Source organism: Photinus pyralis, unplaced genomic scaffold (assembly GCF_008802855.1).
Source record: "Photinus pyralis isolate 1611_PpyrPB1 unplaced genomic scaffold, Ppyr1.3 Ppyr1.4_LG5, whole genome shotgun sequence".
Lineage (NCBI taxonomy): Eukaryota > Metazoa > Arthropoda > Insecta > Coleoptera > Lampyridae > Photinus > Photinus pyralis.
In genome coordinates, this window is record NW_022170596.1 from 41695619 (window position 1) to 41715472 (window position 19854).

The 19854-nt window shown below is 36.4% G+C and overlaps 1 protein-coding gene across 2 annotated transcripts in view; it reads left to right on the forward strand.

The window, feature by feature from the left end:
- Positions 1-19854, forward strand: part of LOC116170205 (zinc finger protein chinmo-like) — a 301795-nt gene that overhangs the window by 19721 nt on the left and 262220 nt on the right. The window lies entirely within an intron of this gene.

Genomic DNA, 19854 nt, shown 5'->3' on the forward strand with positions numbered 1-19854 from the left:
TTTTTTACCTTTGTCCAGTTTTGTATTGGCAAGGCAAAGAAAAAGTAATCACGTGCAACGTCGAAATATGCAAAGAAGGGCGTCTATTCGGTTACCTTTTCTGTGGCTAAAACGACGTGTAGTACAAGTACTTATAGTGTATTATTATGAGCTTTGGCGTGAAAAATACAGGCAGCAAGTGGCCAAGTGCCTCTTCATAAATACCTTCCATCATCTATCTAAACTAAATCTATCGTATTCTAATGTTGCTTTCACCCAAGACCTAAAATCTGCAAAGGACGAATGCGACTCTAACGAAGTACGTGAAGATGGATTGATGCTGACACAATACTGAGTGCGCTCCTTTTTGTGGATGGCGTTACTTAAAAACCATATTCAATAAAATAATAACAAAGAATGTTTTTCGTAGAATAATAAGTATCGGAACTCACAACAAATACGAAACAATTTACCCACCTATGACGAATCTAAACGGAAAAATAAAAATATTTGCCATTTTTTTAGATGTTTGAAGTGACAAATGCTTTGTTTTCAAGGTTCCAGAGAACCCCTCGGAGGTAATCTGTATTTTACCACCACTGCTTCACATTTGCCTACGCCCATGAGGGAAACTTTCAGTATTACGAAACCCCTCCCTTAACAAAATCCTGTCTGCGCTACTGAATCTTACAGTTTAATATTGGTTATTTATTGCGTTATCTTCAAGTCATAATTATACGTTGAATATAAATATTTAGCGACTGTTTTCGTAGTTAAAGATAGTGAACCGATTACGGTCTCGTTTGTTTTTACAGTTTCTTGGCATCACTTACTGTTCTAAATGCGTAATCATTTTGTCCGGTTCTAGCAGTTCCAGAATTAGGAAAATGGAAAGAAAAAGATATGTAGGAAATCGGAGGATTTTGTTTACAAAAGCTGCAATACACACTTTGTAAAGTAATTCAGACACTTGAAAGTGATGAAAAAATCATACTGTACTGTACTATTCGGATACACCTCCGAATATGAAAAAAAATCCTGTTTTTTTAGCACTCTGTATATATTCTAAGACTCGTCTTGCAGAGCACCACCCAATATAACTAGCTTAGACTAAAAATTGTACATTGTACCAACTATACAAGGTTTAACAATTAAGCATGTTAAACAAAATTGGCGTGGAGAGCCAAACGAGCTTCCAAGTAAACCGAAAATTCAAAACCGTTTGGAAACCATACCCCTAAAAGTCCCAAAATTTACAAAATCCTATCTGGATCAGGTTGGACGAAACGTTCACCGTTTTGGAAACAAATTTGTGCTAGGAACTAGTCTAGGAATGTATTGAAACGCCATAAAGATGCCGTCGCATAGCGTATATCAGCGAACATAAACAAAACGACACCTCGCCCAGTATTTTAATAACTTAAATGACATCGCCGACTACTAAAAAGAAAATCCGAAAAAATGGTGTCAATTGAATAAGTCAGAAACTGTTAAAGATAGCTATAGGAATATGGAACATCAAAACATGGTCATTTCATTAAAAAAAACTGAGTTTTTAATCTTTGAAATGTCTTAAATTTGGATCTCCACATAGATGCGGTCGGACGCAATTTTTTTAGTACACAACAAGAAAAAGGGGTGCCATATAACTGCAACCGTTATCAAGTAATCAATTTTCAAGCTACCGTCTGCATCCGCCATTTTTTAATTAAAAGTCAAAATAATTTAAAAACCATAAATTGTAAATATCGGCATATGGGTATCAAAAAGCTGAAATTTCACGTAGAATCCAAAAATGCAATAAAAAAATAGGGGTTGATATTTAAAATATCGAAGTTACTCGCTACATTCGGTATTTCCGGAAGTGACACAATTTTGAAAATACTTTACATCGATTTTGGCCTTCGGAGTAACTCCTAAGTGCCTACACATTTTCAAAAACCCACCTATTTCACTTTCTCAGAAACGTTTAACTAATGCTCCCAAAAAGCATGTATATATTCTATAACAGTTGGTAGCAAGTAAAAAAGGAAAATGTTTCCCTTTTCGTACTGACTCTGACCTCTGACAGATTTATAAACGTTTCAAAAAACATTTTCGGGATGCGTACATTTCATCTCGCATTTCATTGATACGACAGTAATTTCAAAAGACTTTGTGATAGTGTTCGTTCACTCGCTTTCCTCACAAAAAAAAAGCATCGAGACTTGGCCATTATATTATTAGTATCGAACAGTATTAGATATTGCAAAGAACCTGAGCGTTAATTGTAATTTACATTATGTATGTTTAAGGGTGCGCTTCTCCCTCGTAATTTTTGGTATTTTTGTTACTTATACGTAGCAAGAATTTTGGCATTGGCCACGCGAAGCCCTAATTCGTCGGTAAGCGGAAATCCGTAGTAAACAATAATTATAATTAGCTAGAAGTAATTATACGCTTTTCGATTACGATTACAAACCAGTGCACTTCCTGTTATCAAAATGCACAGTTCAGTCGAAAATCTTTTAAACTTTCTTTGGGTTATATTTTGCGTTAAAAATTCCGATCTATTAACGCACGAAAGTATTGTTTGCTTTCTGCTAATTCCGTTCAGCTAAATCTGTTTATAATTACACTCACGTTCGATGTGATGTTATCAATGGCTTGTTTCATGTTATGGCAAAATAATGAACGAAGTTTAATTGGTTGCAACTTTCGATTAAGATATATTGATAACGCGGTACGTAGGTGTTTTTTTGGTTCTGTCATGGCCATGCGATGTTTTTTTGGTGGTCAACGTGTAGGTTTGCGGCGGCTGACAATCAATAACACCTTGTATCGTTCAATTTAATTAAAGTAAGTAGAAACCTCCATTGGGAAACTGCAATTTTTTCTGTGGACTCAATGCTGAGATCTCAAATCCTTGACAGATGGACAGAATTCATGCATATATTAGCTGTATTTATGAAGAAATCCTCAAAAAACCTATTTACTATGTGTGTGGCACAGAAAATTGCAGATCATTAGTAAGTTGAACTGATGGCGAGCCAGTGGGATACAGATATTTCATCGAACACGAAGCCATTTCCATATTTAATCTTTTATTAACATTTCAAATCAATATATTTTCGGTGATAGTAGTCTGAGAAATGCACAGAAGGGTCTACCACAACTCTCTATTTAAAAGAGAAAATTTGCTAAATAAGTTTCCACCTCTTACTAAATTATGCACATTACATACAGTGTAACAAAACATCAGGGTAAATTAAGAATGATAAGTTTACTTTATAAGTTTAGTAAATACCTACCAAAGTAAGTTAATGCATATTTTATACGCTTTTAGATTATAGATTTATGCTATGTACATATTTGAATTTAGAAAAGTATGACGATTGGGGATCTTTTAAAACAAGAAATGAATTCGGTGCTCGATGCATAAATAATAAATAATAACGCAACAAACTTTATTTCTAAACTAAAATTTTTACTACACCTATCTAAAATGCTTATAGAGCGACGTGTTGTATAGTATATGTATATACCTATCGATTTGTATGAAAAATTCACAATACTTCACATACTTTCAAACACCATGTACCGGAAATGGTTAGTTCTTGAAAAGAATAGTGACAGAATGAACATCGAAGCAACATTTTTTATTACTGGCAACTGAAAATTGGAGACTTAGTACAGAGTTACAGAGAGAAATTATACAAGGCAAAAACTTTTCTGCATATGGAACGACCGTTATATATAGGACTCTTTGAAAATACAATGGGTAGATTCAAGATTGATATCGAACGAAACATACAAGGAAAAAAACTCTCCTCCTCTTGCGTATGATGACATTAGGCTACAGTCTTTGATCTCCATTAGGTAAGGGACCCAACGATTCGAGCATAATCGAGTCATGTCTTTGAATTAGGTACTATCACAGATTTAAATACATTTAAATCTGTGGTACTATCCTAGGGGTTGAATGACTTTGATATACACATTCAGAAGGGTTTGAAAACTGCATTATAAGTCATACGCAGAGTAACCTACTATTTATTAGCACATTTGCCAGTAACTCCTAGATAGAAAACCACAATGTAGCGTTACCTCAGTAAAACTACTACCCCTTATCGATGGGTCTAGAGATCTGGTACAGAACTCTCTTTTACTTGCTTTGATAAACACAATAACGCGCTGTGGCAAGTAAGGTGAGGTTTGACTTATTTGCAAGCTCAACGTTGTCTCTTTTAGAAGTGATCTTTTGAATTAGGTTTCTATCTTACTACGCTCCATTAATGATGTGGGTTTAGGTTGTTTATTGTGATTGTTTTTGTACGATCAACTATCCCTGTCCACTTGTCCTTCTGTTTGTCGTGTCAAGAGGAAGGTATTCCTTGTTTTTTCCTAATAATTGTACAGGTTGAATCAAAGATTACGCGTAGTAACTTAATGCCTTGAAGATCAGATTTTTCGATAGAGTGCTTTTGTTTTATGATATGTTTCTCCACATTTTCAAAGACACTAATTATACAGGTTGCGTTCACAAAGTAGGGCGCTAAAAAAGTACATTTTTTTAAATGGTGAATGCATTTTTTAATTCTACGTGTAAATTGTACGACTGTTTTTATTATACGATTAATATACGACGAACTTTCAAAATTACTATTTTAATTTTGAGTCCAGGATCACCATCTTTTATCCTGGGTAAAGTAACAGTCAAATAAATATTACATCTACAATAAAGCAATTTTACAGAGTGTTTTCTTTAAAGGTTCACAACTTTTTTAAATGGAACACCCTGTAAATTTTTCTGTCATCGTTTAGTATTTTGTAATAATGCCCTATACCGATCTCTGATAGTTTTTGAAATATCTTTCTTTTTCTGATTTTTATATTCTAAATGCAATCTAAAATATTCAACCATATCATAATATAAAAGCACTCTATCGAAAAATCTTATCTTCAAAGCATTAAGCTATATTCCGCACAATCGTTGACTCGTCTTGTACATAAATCCACAGTAGTGAGTGTAATTTAATGTCGATCGTTCCACAGTTGGTACCGACCTACATCTTTACCCTGTATATTTCTAGTTCTTGAGCAAACATCGCTGATGCTACTTAGATACTAACTTTTGGTGACACATGCTAGAACTCCTTTATAATCAAAATGTTGACGAATACTAAAAAATGATCAAAGTCCTCGTGTGAGATCGAAGGGACTTCAGCGCATTTTTGTGTGGCATTAGCCATTATTGACTCCACCATCAATAAGATCTTGCCGAAAGCTACCACGTTCACTTTGTCGGTACCATTTTCTCACTTACCGTGCACTCGCAATTCGCGTTTGAAGTTTTGACTCCACCATCATTAAAATCCTTTGGGGGTTACCATATTCCCTTTGTCGACACCCACTTCTGATCACCCGCAACAATTCGGATTTGAAGTTTCGACTCCACCATCAGTAAGATCTCGTCGGGGGTTACCACATTCCCTTTGTCGATACACAGTTCCGACGTCCCGTTCATTCGTAATTCACATTTTGGTAGATTTCGCTAAAATCCCGGCATAAAATCGTATTCAACTTTTGGGTACTTCACATAGCTCGACCTTCTATTAGTGACACGAGAAAGAGAGACCGCGATTCGCGCTGTAAGAAACTTTTGGGCGCCCAAAGTCGACTACCCCTCGAAGCGCGCCGCGCAAAAGGTGGTTTATTTCGCCCCTAGGAAAAAAAAACAAAATTCCGCCACGCAGGAGTTGTGCGCGTTGACAAGATCTTCCCGACGACACCAATTTGAAAACAATCGGAGAAAAACTGTAGAAGAAGATAGATAAAAACTGAAAAATCTCCAGGTTAGTATAATACGCTCGGGGATGGCGTCCAGATGTCGTCGACTCCAAATCTTGTAGCCCCATCCCTAACGTTCTTAATTACACGGCCCCGATAGTTACGTGTACACTCCTTGTCTTTTTACAAGCGTTTTTCTACGGGCGCGCATTTACTGCCAGCCAGCCAGCCAGCCGACCAGCCAGCCGCCAGCCAGCCAGCCAGCCAAAGTGAGATTAAAAGCTACTTTTTACAAAAAAATTTTTTTGCAAAAATGCGCTAAAAATAAATCGAAAGTTTTCCACAATATTACTACCGCGCCCTTCCATAACGTAATATTAAATGTTACATCTCCCAAAAGAAATAAATTTTACTATTTCGCACATTTAAAGGTCAATCGACGGGAAAAACTAGAAATATATATAAAATGTGCATATTTGAAAAATCTAAGGGGATATATGGGCACTAACTTGCAAGAAAAATTGGTGATGGCATATAAATTGGGAAATTTGTTTCGTCAAATGGGGAAACTGGGTAGAAATATGGAAGTAAAATAAAACGCAGTGGAATCGTATAATTCGTATATAGTAAGTCGTGCGTGGCAGAAATTCTATACGTTCCTAATGCCACAAAGTATGCGTTCTTGATTGATAAATGGACTGGGACATTTATGACGTTTTGTCAATAGCTACAATTTGGATATCAACAGGAAAAAATGTGGAACAGGGAGACAAAACGATCGCGGATAAATAAAATATGTGAACCCTAAACTGGAGAGAGTAGATCAACTTGTCCACGTTTGGAACTTGCGTGAAAATATATCCTATGACAAAGCTACGCGCTTATCATTTATCAACAATTTAGCTCTTAAAATTCCGACTACGTCCTTGAATCTCATCATGAACTTCTAGAGGTCTTGATACGTCTTGAAAATAGTTTCGACATTTAAGCCGTTCACAACTCAATTTTGATAATGTGTGAGGCCGAATACTTGCGAAACGTTTGACAGCGATTTCAACAATTCCGCTAAAATTCAATGCAACAGTTCTCACGAAATGTTCCAAAACAAAAATTATACCTAACGGTCGATTCAAAATGAGTGGCGATGTAAACAAAAATTCTAAACGCAACTCATTTTTGATCGCATAGTATTTACTATTGTATAGTTTACTGAATGTACGGAGTGTCAATTTTGAATGGGTAGGTACCTACTGGGAAATAATACCTATCTAGAAATGGCCAAACATGCTTTATGGGAGATCGAAAGAATGCAAATAGCATATGATCGAACCTCAGAACCCTTGCGCTCTATAAGGGTTAAACGTTAGCCGCCATGATACATCAATGTAAAGCTTTTTTCAAGATTATCATTTGTGACGCCAGCGTTAGTACCTATCTCACTGTTATTTTTAGACGCACGATTTATTATACTGTTTTTTGTGTATACAACTCGAGTGTTTCATTAAAAAATAATGCAATTTATATGATGAGTATTTTAGAATTGATATGCTACCACATATTCTAGGGTAGTTTTGCTTCGGCGGAATTGCGCGAAATGTGTTGCGTTGCGGTGCGGACGTAAGTCAATGATTTCAAACCGAATCATTCTTATGTAGTTTTGAAAATGTATTATTTGTTTTCCTGAAAACATCCAAGCGAGTCGGTTATTCACCAGTAGGTACCACTCCGATAATTGAAAATTCTGAACATATACATGACTATATTCCTACTATAGGTATTCGCAAGAAAGCATTTACAATTCATAGATTCCCAACCTTTTCTGAAGCATCGCTCCCTTAAAGAGCAAAGAAATAGCTACCGCCCCCTAGTCGTCTGGTAATATACTTCTTACATTCGTTCAAAACTAATATCCCCTCGTGTTATAGGTACATGTGTGTGGGAATGAAAAAGAAATTTCTTCATTACCTGTTGTTCCTTTCGTATCAGATTATAAAAATTTAATTTGTTTCATTTTTCAAAAAAAAAGGTTCAATGTTTATATCACTAGAAAGAGAAAACAAGACGGTTTCCAATAATGTGTCGCATGATTCATGTTGTCTTTTAAAAATATTGAAGATTGAGGCCGCCCTCAAAGTTGGGTATAATGATTCTTTTTCATTCTAAAACATGCATAACAATGTCCCAGAGAAGTCCTCCAAACTTGAAATGAATAATAGGTACCTCAAATCCTTTCAGCAGGAGAGCCTTCCCCCATTACTTTCTACTCGCACCCTGTAAAGACGTGCACATGCAAATTCGAAATTTATTTATTTTATTTATTTATTTAACGAGACACCATCCCTATACAGAATCAGAAAATACAATTACATGGCACTGTGGCTTTGGACATACATTAGGGATACGGGATAAGTGGGGAAGTTGTGTTCCTAACTGCAAACATAGTATTATTTTTCTTAGCTTGACAAATGGTACCTTCAGCTTAATTTCCTAAAGTAATTCGGAATATTGAATCGCGATTGACCAATCCTTCCGCGGCGCGCACTCTTACGCGACTAAAACTGAAATGATTAAATTTAAGAAAGTACGTATTTATCCATTTTAGCCAATAAATAAAGAATACCAGGAAGGAGCATTACTCAGGTTGTATACAAGAGAGAGTGGGACGGAAGTCGTCCATTTGCAAAAGCCACTTATGACTCATTTTTGTTGTGGTTTTTGCAGTGACATAAAATAATGGTTACCTGTTATGCTTGTGGTTGCTCCAAAACGGAAAAAAATAAAAGTTTGGGAATTACATTTCATGTATAAGTATTGATACCAAGATTTTTATATACTACATGTAAATTTACAAATTTTTTATCGGAATGTAGTTTGAGATTAGTTAAACAAAAGTCATAGGCTGAGTAGACACATGGGGCTTTAGATTGTTTTCGTGTAAAATTCTTTATAATTGTATCCTTATACAACTGTAAGGTAGGTACGCCACTGGAACAGGAAACTACTGTCCGCCATTTGCAAAAGCCATCGCGGTCTCACGTAAACTGTTGATATTCTCCTTCCTGGTATTCTTTATTCATTGATTTTAGCAATATAGCGTTGAACCACAGCATACCCAGAACAGCATGAAAACTCACTAGCGCGGGAAAATTTTGCGCAAATAATCGCGCATCCTGCCATCTTGGTATAGATTTATCATGGGCGTAGTGAATTTGTTGTTTGCGCGATTCATTATTTCGTTTCTAGCAGTGGCGTACATTCGGACCCGATTGTTTTATACACTAAAAATTATAAATAGGAATTTTAAAACAAATAACACTCAAAAACTTATTATCTGGCGCCACCAATAAAGTTTATTCTATTTCACATTGTTCTTTTTCTACCTTAAAAAAACAGTGCATCGATATACAAATCTACTACTTGATACGGTCCTGTTGATACCTACACCAAGCTGTCACCATTTATATTAAATTTTCTGAATACGGCTCTGCCTTTTATACCAATGCAAATGGCGCAAGGTCAAATTTAGAGAACAAAATTTTACAGGAGTAAGTTTTCATGCTGTTCTGGGTATGCTGTGGTTGAACTGCGACGGTGTCGCTGGTAGGGCAACTACGTTCCACTGATCAGAAGCGCTGCACATGTATCCCATTTGGGAAGGGGGGGGGAGGGGAGGGGCGTTTTCTCGGACCTGATATAGCCTAGCTAGTTGATAAGATTAGCATATCCGACGGCTCCAGAAAGGTTTATTGGGCAATTGGCGCTACCCGTTCATCGACGGTGTTCGTCACGTGGAAACGAAGCGCGACATGATACATTGCTCTTTGCGTATGCCCTGGAGTTTGAGGCTGCAAAGAAAACATCTCATGGTAATGTTCACGTAACACGTACATACTATTGGCACAGAACAGAAATATAGAAGAGTAAAAAGATTAATCAAGAAAGCGCCGAGGCGAGGAGTGAAGGTGTGAGCTATGGTAAAAACGGACACATAAGAATAAATTGTCTCTACAGTACAGTGATTAAAACCAGGGAAAACTAGAATGGGTCAATAGGAAGGAGCAAGTAAGTTAGTCTCGAAAACAGGCATCCAAGTCCTGTAACTGATGCAGCAACACACGCACCCCAAGACCACATTTAGTTTAGAAAAATCGGAAAACGTGGGGGGGGGGTACTGAAGTACTCCACTGTTACAATGCTGGAATAAAGTAACGTAAAGGGTATAATTGTAACCAAATAAATGCATTTATTTCTTAATTGTAATTAACAGAATGCACACGTGTTATATTACCTATACGTGAAATATTAAATATATTTATAAAACAATCTGAAAGTGTATCATCTTCCTCGCCTATTGGCTTTGAAACAGATTATTTTTTATGCTCCTTGCACGTCCATATTGAGCACTTATTACATAGGTACAAAGAGAAGGACTCTAAGACAGTATGGGCCAAGTGATCTTTGGTACGGACATTTTTTGCGGTACCTACTGGTCCTGGAGCTTTCAGTACTATATCATGTGCCCTCCTTTTTGATACAAGTGGTTGTATCCTGCTCCATTTCGTAACGTTGTCTTTTTGTAAAATATATGCATTTACACTATCATACTTCACAGATTTCTGGTCTCAAATATCCAACTACGGAAGATTGAACCCATCTCCGCTACCAAAATATAGCATTCAAAAAAGGCAGTGGCGTACTGAAGTACCCCACGGTAGTACTGCAGTATTCTTAGTGTTAATAATAAGTTTCACTGTGCCATCTTAATTAGTAGTTAGATCATCTTCAGTTAGAGATAATGCCTTTCGACTGTTTCCTAATGAAATTGGTCAATCCCATTTTGGTCATCAACGAACTCATTCAAGCGATATGCTGTAAACAGATTTTATAGACTCTCTCCATTCTTTCGAAATTCATTAACAGTTCTATATTATAGGTGTGGATAGGCAAAAAGTATGATTTCCTGAAGAAGTTTCTTCTAATCAAATCAATAGTTACTAGAATGTATTTGTATATCATTTTAACAAATTAGAACGAAATTTAGCCACGTAAACGTAATCAATTCCTCTAAATAATTTGTATGTCATTTATAAGAAGTCTTCGTTTAAAATAAAATCGATAGCATTCACGCTCAGGAATGGTGGTATGTTGGTTGCCTAAGAGACGGATAGCAAATGAAAGTAAGAGTAACATCGTACATGTTCGTTCGCTATTATAAACAAACAACTTGCACTATGGAATCCATCGCACAGGGCACAGGACTCGGTATTTCCGTAAATTTGCAAATTTAAAGGTGCACTTGACGGCAGTTACGCCACTGTGGAACTATAAACCGATGCATTCTATTAACAACCTTGAATTAATAACAATGGTTTTGCAATGGACGGCCACCCCGCTTCTTATTTCGAGTGTAATTATGCAACCGAGCGAAGCATTAGTGATATTTCCGCAGTAGCACTAGCAGAACGAACGCACCGCCTGCTTGACCTTGGTGTTATAGACTTTCCCGATATTATAGTGAACGCACGCACAGAAAACGGCGTGCACATGCCACTCACAGGCGTCCTTAGATTCGGCTAATGCTCTCGGTTTGGTTGGCCCCCCCTTCTCATTCTGCCTTATTCCGTAAGTCATGGTCGTTGCTGCGAGGCGACATTTGCAAACTTGCACCACAACGGTCATTATTATTCTCTTTTAGAATTTCAAATTACGTCACCGAACGGATCACTTGCCAAATTCTAATCTCTATGAGAATAGTGCATGGATGAGTAGAGGGGGCGCTGCCGAATCAAAGTTCAAATTCACACAAACATTCACTTTTCAAGTTGTTTTGCTTACTATATAGATCAAAATTTATCTTGCTTATCATTGTATTTTAACTGGAGGACCTATTAAGCAATAATAAACGTATAAATGATAATCTTTCCTAAAATTTTTTATTTGTTGAAGATAATTTTTATATGTATTGCAATTAAACCAGTTTCGAATGCAACGACACTAATAAACTAATATAAAAAACACGCGTCCATTAATAAAAAAATAAGTAAGTCTTTGTACAACTTTCCCTTTCAACGCGGTTCATGAATCGATTCTTCGCTGCCATTCAGAAACACAATAAGAAAGGCGTCCCAGTTATACGAGCATCGTTCCAAAGCAGATTTCCTTTACGTTTTTCTGGTGGAGCCGCATTTTTTGCATCTCGCCAATTTTATGAATCCCATGGGACGCGATGGGAATTGAGACGACATAATTAATTAGCAAAAAACTTGGTGACAAAGTGCTTCCTCCAGTAAATACCGGCCAGTTGTAACAGAAATTAGTTTCAATTTCATTAAAATATGCTCAGTTGTACATTATTTCCTGGACGTATGTACTTTCTGACAACGTGGCAATCGATTATTCTATAGTTTTAGTTAGTATTATATACCTACTGTTGTTCCGCACTAAATTAATTGATGAAATATGCAATACCTACTTCTCGCTATGGTTTACAAACAATAGACAAATTAAAGAAGAAAACGAAAAATCTATAATGCATAATTAGGTACTTAACCATGAAAGGAAAAACAAATGAATTCTATCAACATGTAGCTCTCAAAAAATTACAAACACAAATTATAATTACAAAAATAGGGTGAAATAAGTAGGTATAATACTCGAAGCGAAGGCGAGCTTTTTCTTAGTATATATGTAATTTTACGTACACGTATGTTTACGACTAAAGTGAATTCAAATGTGGCCATTACACACTCATTATTGTTTATTCATTTTTATCTATTTTTGTACATTTAGATAAATGGTACGTAGAGAAAAAATAGACGCGTTTGTACCTGGCGCTTATTATAAATTCTTGGAGAAATTTAGTGCATATCGTGATATCGATAAAATTTGGGTCACAAAAGGAAGATTTAAAAACTATACGATATTATGATCACCGATTTTTGCATGGGAAACACAGTAAAAATGGCGATCATCTCAAAATAGCACACCTTAAACAACTTTTACCAATATTAATTTTTAATTATTTATTCAAGCTATACGTAGGTATAAACTATATCAGTGTCATCAACATAACGCGTTACTAAAATAGTGCATAATAAATCTACCTACTCAAGTAAAATTTATAACATGATAATTAGTTATAGACTTATTAGTACAAGTACATTGAAGTAAAATAGAACAAAATACCACAGTACCTACATTAGGACACCAATCGGCAAGTAAAAATTCCTCAGAACAGTAAAAAGCGTTAATCTTTAGATTACTATAATCGCAGCATTTTTAAATTTAATCGTAGGCAATGTTCTTAAGTTTAAAGGTACTTTGTTATAAAATTTGATTCTGTAATAATTGTTACAATTTTGACTAGTAGGAACGCCTATCCGTTTTACAGCTATATCTCGTAGTCTGGTACAGCATTGATGATGAATATCATGTCCTGACTGGTACCTAATTCATGAGTTTCTTCACAATGAACAATACAATTAAGATACAATTTAATATGGACTTGTACATGTATACCCTAATATACCGGGTGATCGAAAAGTAGTGCGGACAGTTTGAATTTCCCGTAAATCGAAACATTTCTAAAGTTGGTAACATACCAAATGTCATTTATGTAAAAGCAGTGGTGGATCAATTTAATCACTAATACATAAATAAACTGCCTTCTAAACATGTTTGCCAATTCCTTAAGTAAAAAACGTTAAAAACTTAAAGTGCCCAATTTAAACTGTCTGCAGTTCTTTTTGATCACCCGATATACTGATACCTATACCCATAGTGGCCATGGGAGAGTTAAAATACCATATTCGACAAATTTATCTCTACAACAGCTTCTGTATCCCAAATGACTATTAATTCCGAGATTAATTCGCAATGCACGTCGTTGGAGGAGGGTGTTACATATAAGTATGTAAGAAAAATTGGCTGGTAGAGGAGATCAAAAACAAGCACTTTTTTCAAATAAACCGGGGGTCCAACGTGTTTCGTTTGGGAGCCCCTCGCAAAGAAGTGGTGAATTGCATTTCGTTTTTAATTTTCTCAGCAACTCAGAAAAACTGGTGGCAAGTCTTTGCATAGGTTTTCGGATTTTGGAATTTTTTTTTTAATTCCTACCACGAAAGACCGTACCCCTAATTGCGGGTGCGAAAAAGTTCTGATTGCAACAATATTTGGTAGTATCTGGAGGTTTTTGAACATGAAAATCACGAATCTAAACTTCGAAAAAATATAATTCTATTGCATTTCTTGACCGGACAGCGAAAATGAACAGAATTCCAATTGTCTAACAGTTTTTTTAAATCGCTTTTCAAATAAAAATTATACTCATTTGAAAATTGGTCCTTCGGGTAAGAAAGTGTCCCCCGCCTACTAGTAAGTCATCTAATTTCGCATGTAGTTTGTTGAAAATGTCGCAAATAACACAAAAATTAACGATTTAAGTCGATATTCTGCTTTAAAAGGTGGTCTCATCTTCATCAAACGGTTGGAATGTAAAGTAGCTAAATGCAATTACGTGTTTTATTTATTCACAAATAATTAACAATATTATAACAATTATAACAGTCACTCACTTAAACACAATTTATAACACCACGAACTATTTATTACTTCGGTGTTGAAATTGGAACTCTTCTGAAACCCAATTCGATTTGCTTATATAGTAAAGTCGAGTGTTCCCGAGTGGCCGCGAGTCTTCTCGAATGTTCTAGAACAAAACACATCATATTTCCCGGATAGATTGAGTCACATACGCCCTCGTTCTTGGCGCCTCGATGTCTATTGGGATTCCCGCAATATTCGCTACACTACTTCCCTGTTAGTTGCGTCTCGCGACACGGACGACGATTGAAATAGAGACACAGTCCCATGCAACTCTTGTCCTATAGCGCGAACTGCAACGCAATACTCGTGACCTCGTGTATCGTCCATTCTTGAAGAGAAAACAATCTACCGCCATCCGAATCGGTTGCGGGATTCCTAGACCAATATTTCCACTCCCGTGCCCTGGAATAGTGGAATACCACCTCTGGCATATTGCGCACGATGCGCCAGGTTCACTTATCGAGGCCACATCCAATCTTGGTAACGTTGAAAGTTCCAAAAGCGCCCAAACCTAAACTTGAATTGTACGGCAATACCTCGGGACATCTCGACATCCTTGGCTGTGCAGTGAGCCAATGTGCATTCCGCTGGTGCTTCAAACAAATCATTAGATTCCTCACGGTCACCACTGAAGAGTGCCCTTTGCGTCCCAGAGTAATGTGCCATAAATTCCCCGAAAGGGGATTGTCGTGGTCTCACTTGCATCACATTAGCTGCTTCCTGTTCCTCGGGCCCGTTCATGGTGCCAACCGAGTTATGTGCACTACCATTGGGAGTTTCCGTATCCGATATATTAAGTCGTTTATTCGCTTCACAACTGTAAACAGTCCAAGACCCTTGTAATTTCGGGGATAGCCCTCGTCTCTTCTGAGGACGATACAACCAAACCAAATTGATACCCACCAGCTTGAACCTTCACGTCGTACTGCACTTTCAGTTTGTCGCTAGCTAGCTGCATATTATCGCGAACTTTGTCAACGTCATGGATGGCGCCTAATTTTTGTCGCAGGTTTTCCACGTACTCGTTCCCCACAGACTGAACGCAGAAAGCAAATGCAAAATCGCCGATATTGGTGAAAGTTGTCATTTTTGCGATTCTTTTTAGCGTATTTTCCAGTTGGAAATCGGCATTATGACCTCTTTTTCCGTCAGTCCGCGCGAGGCCTTTACTACTTCTACAATTTTCAAGATATTTAGTTCGTTTTTTTGCTTATAGCTCTGGCACCCCAATACCAAGAAAAATCTTGACGATTAATGTGCGCAGTGTCAACTTTTTTATTTCTAGAGATATTTTTTTTGAAATTTTAACCAAACATACTTCTAGTAAAGATAAGCATATCGCATATCTAAAATCATATGTGCGCATACGCAAACTACACAATGTCAACATTCTTATTTACGGAGATATTTTCTTGAAATTTTAACGAAACATTCTTCTAGTAAAGACAAACACAGCACGTCAGGTGGGCACATGCACAGACTTCGCAATGCGAAGTTTCTTATCGGTACGATTAGAGAGGTTCCTGGCTGCCATTTTTTCGATTCTAATGTAGTGAGGGTAGAAATGAGTAGTTAGAGTACTTACCAGTAAATCTAGATATGATTAATGTCGAAATATACCAAGGTAGAGAATTCTATTATTGCCTGAACAACAAGGTTACATTCCGAGGCGCTATCATTTTTTCATTAAAAACGGACAGTGTATAACAAACGTCATCCTTGGAATTAAATCATGCACTTTAGTCGTTCACACATACGGTTAACTTCCTAGATACCCTTGGGTACAGGTACATACTTTTTTATACATTTTTTAGGGAACGATGTGATTTGTGAAACTTCGAACTGTGAACATTTTAAAATCCCAGTTCAGATCCTATAAGGGAAACATTCTGAAATTTTCATTTACCTGAATTAAGGAGTGCTTCTGCAGCCAGTTTCTCTGCCCGTAACGTAACTATAGACCTACAGTTCCATGGCCTCTGTGGGATTTTCCCCAGTATCCTGCCTTTCCAGTTCCAATAACCAAAAATCGCACTTGTTTAGGTATCTATGCACATGAAATAAAGTTGTTGTACGGTTCTCTTTATTGAAGTCATAATTTTTCTTGTCTTACTAGTCGATGAAAGAGCAGTGGTATTCATAACCTAGGTAATATAGGTACATGAATTGCTAATAAACGTTAATTAATAATTTCTCAAGCAAAGATGAAAACCACCCATTGAGAGTATTCCTTATTTTATTTCCTTGCTCTGCAGCAAAATCGTTAATTATAATACTCCTGATGGGTAGATAAAAAGTACTGCTGTTCAGCTGTTCCATTAATTCTCCCTTAATAAGAAGCATAAGTGAAAAATGCTTATGATTAGATTACTCCAGACGCAATTCAATATGCTACATAAGTGAGTGGAACTGAAGTGCAAGATAACGACTTATCTTCTCTAGACAGATTTGTAGCCATCTTTAAATTACCATTACGGGATCGCAATAATCCCGAGGGTCATAATTTCATAAATATATGTTTTTGCATGGCAAGGCAATGAGGCGCTCCTTATCTTAGTGCAGAACTGTGCTCAAGTAAAACTACAAATTTGAGTCGAATCTTTAGTAAACTTCTGGTACCGCAGTACTAACTTATTGCCGAGATCACACTATAGAGGCATGTGCAAATCAATAACTAGTTAACATCAAAGATTGCAGATTTTATTTAATACACGATAAAGGGACGCCAGATTTATATTCACTAATAATTTAAAGTTAAACATTTTATAGGTAGATTTATTTCCATGACTAAAACAACCCAATTTCATCTAAAAATCAAGCCTGAGGGGGACAAATTCAAAAGTTTACTGCTACATGTAGGGTGGTAGGTTGGTGTGTATTGCTTACTCAGGCCTGACGAGAAGGGGGGGGGTAAACGGGGGGATTCCCCCTGGGCCCGGATTTTGAAAAGGGGCCCATTGCATGGTTTTTTGGGAATAAAATTTTTACATCCATAAAGCATACCAATTTTACTAAAATAAAATATTTCATATTATGAGTCCTTGATTAGTAGAATAAAGTAATGTGGAATAGGTAAGTTTAAGCACAAAAAGGGGGCCCGTGCTTAACAACCCCCTCGGGCCCCAAGTTTCTCTCTACGGCCCTGTGCTTACTTGTTTGAAAATAAGAGAAAAATAGTAATGCTGAGTAATTTGTTATCCAATATTAGCTAGACTATGCAGAAAAAAAGCCCATCCAATCCAACCACTTTCACTTTGGTGGCTATAATAATAACAAAGTGAACACTACCATAATTTTAAACTTTCTGCGAAGATTAGGAAGTCCGATTCTTAATTAGTCATTTACAAACATAACTAAAATCCAAACGTCTCAATTTAACTGAAGATAATTGTAATTACTTTTCTATAAAATAATACAGAGGCATAGTAAAGAGCAAATCGAGCAATCAGAGGAAGACTCTTAATGAACCTAACCGCTATAGAGTCATTCTGTGTATACCCTCGTCGGCATATCTCTAATTTTTGTTTTTATTATACACAATGGGCAGTCCAATTCGTGAACGACAAAGTGTAGTTTATAATAGCATTTACATTTCCACAGTTCTTATCAGTTTGAATCCATCAAATATTTTCTGTTTCCCATGCACGAGATATAAACACGATTTTTTTTGCTATTCCCACTAAAGCCCGTGGAAAAGGAAACTATTAAGGAAATAAATCGCGGAAACCCCGCCATTTTCAGAAGGTCGTGCTGTTATTACCTTTAATTTTCTACAATACATACATCAACTTTATTAAATATGTATATTCCTTTCTGTTTCGAGCACATTTGTACCACCCAGAGGTTCCCATTTCGACTCTAGAGTCGAATAAAGGCTCTGGAATTTTAGAATTGGGATAAAGTCGGAAATTCCTTTCGTTGTTTAAACCAATTAATATCCGAGTTGGACTACCAACCTTGAACCGCTCCTTTACGATGCATAATATAATATTAGACGGGGCAGCGCACCTTTCAAATGAACAAGTTTCGTTGCGTTTCTTGCATGACAATAACACGCAACGAAATTTTTGTGCGTGAAAACGATGTACCTCTATGACGTCACGATATAATCATAGTTTCCTAACCCCGAAGAAGGATTCAAATAATTAGCGTTCCGAGAGCTTTTTTCATTCGGTCGTTGCATTTTTACGGAAAGATTCGTTCGAAAATATTACGTTATTTGGAAAAGATATAAAATTATATAAAGCTAGAATTACAGCCCCACATGAAAAAATGTGCGAATCTGCCAAAATTATGCCAAATAATTCAGTTTTTGAGTTACGATATTTTGAAGAAGGCATTTTGCCAAAAGTTCATATTTTAAGGAAGGTTTGGGAAACCCAGTTGTCAACTCATAAGTTGGGATTATCAAATGTATATTATGTAGTTAAATATTGAAATTGTCCACAATTATCAATTCAGTACGTATAGTTGGTGGCTCTGTCTGTATACGTGAAAATTTGGACAATATGTATTGTCAAATAAAACCTTACTTGTACGGTTGATACATAACTAAAATAAATACGTTTAATTTCATATAAACTAAGTAATTATGCTAATATGTGTAAAATCCGTAGTTGGTGTGTATAGTGTGTATTCTTAACAGTTTCCAATGTTTTAGTTCATTCTATTTGCACCTTATAGGCCGTATAGCTCTGACACCAAGAAAATTCTTGATGTATAAAATGTACGCATGCGCAGATGCCAACTTCCCTACGTGTTGAGATATTTCTTTGAAATTTTATCCAAAGATGCTTTTAGTAAAAGCAAACGCATCGGATATTGTAAACAACAGGTGTGTGCATGCGCAGGTTGCGCAATGCCTATTATACAGATATTTATTTTAAATTTTAACCATACCTCTATTATTTCATTGCCCCATGTCTTCTTGGTCTTCCTCTTTTTGTTTATTGCTATGGCCTGGCTTTTGTCATATTTCACACCTAGAGATATGTATCCACTTTTTCCCATATATTAGTATTGCCATGCTTATGTTATCCTTTCCTCTCGCCATCGCTTTTGTCTTTTCAACAATTATTCTTATTAGGTTTCTATCTTTTAAGGCTTTTTACTATACATGTAAAATGTAGATTATTTTGTTAAGTCCTGCTCGTTTTTTGCGAATATGATTCCACTAGCTCTACGATTTCCAGGTTTTTATATCCCACGTTTAACTTCCGAGTTTTTTCCTTCTACTTCTTTCATTATATCATCCATGACATAGCTGGATTAAGTACCTACTCTTCCTTTTCGTAGCCCCCCTTCGGTAGTGATCTCCTCTGATTGGGAATTGCCATAGTTTCTCGTATGTATTTGTATTCTTTATGGAGTTTCCTAATTTGTTATCAATTTCGCTTCTTTTGAGGCTGTTTGACACTAAACTTCTAGGTATACTGTCGAAAGTTGTTCTAAATAAATCGATTAATGCAGCATACATCGCTAACTAATAAATTTTGTTCAATC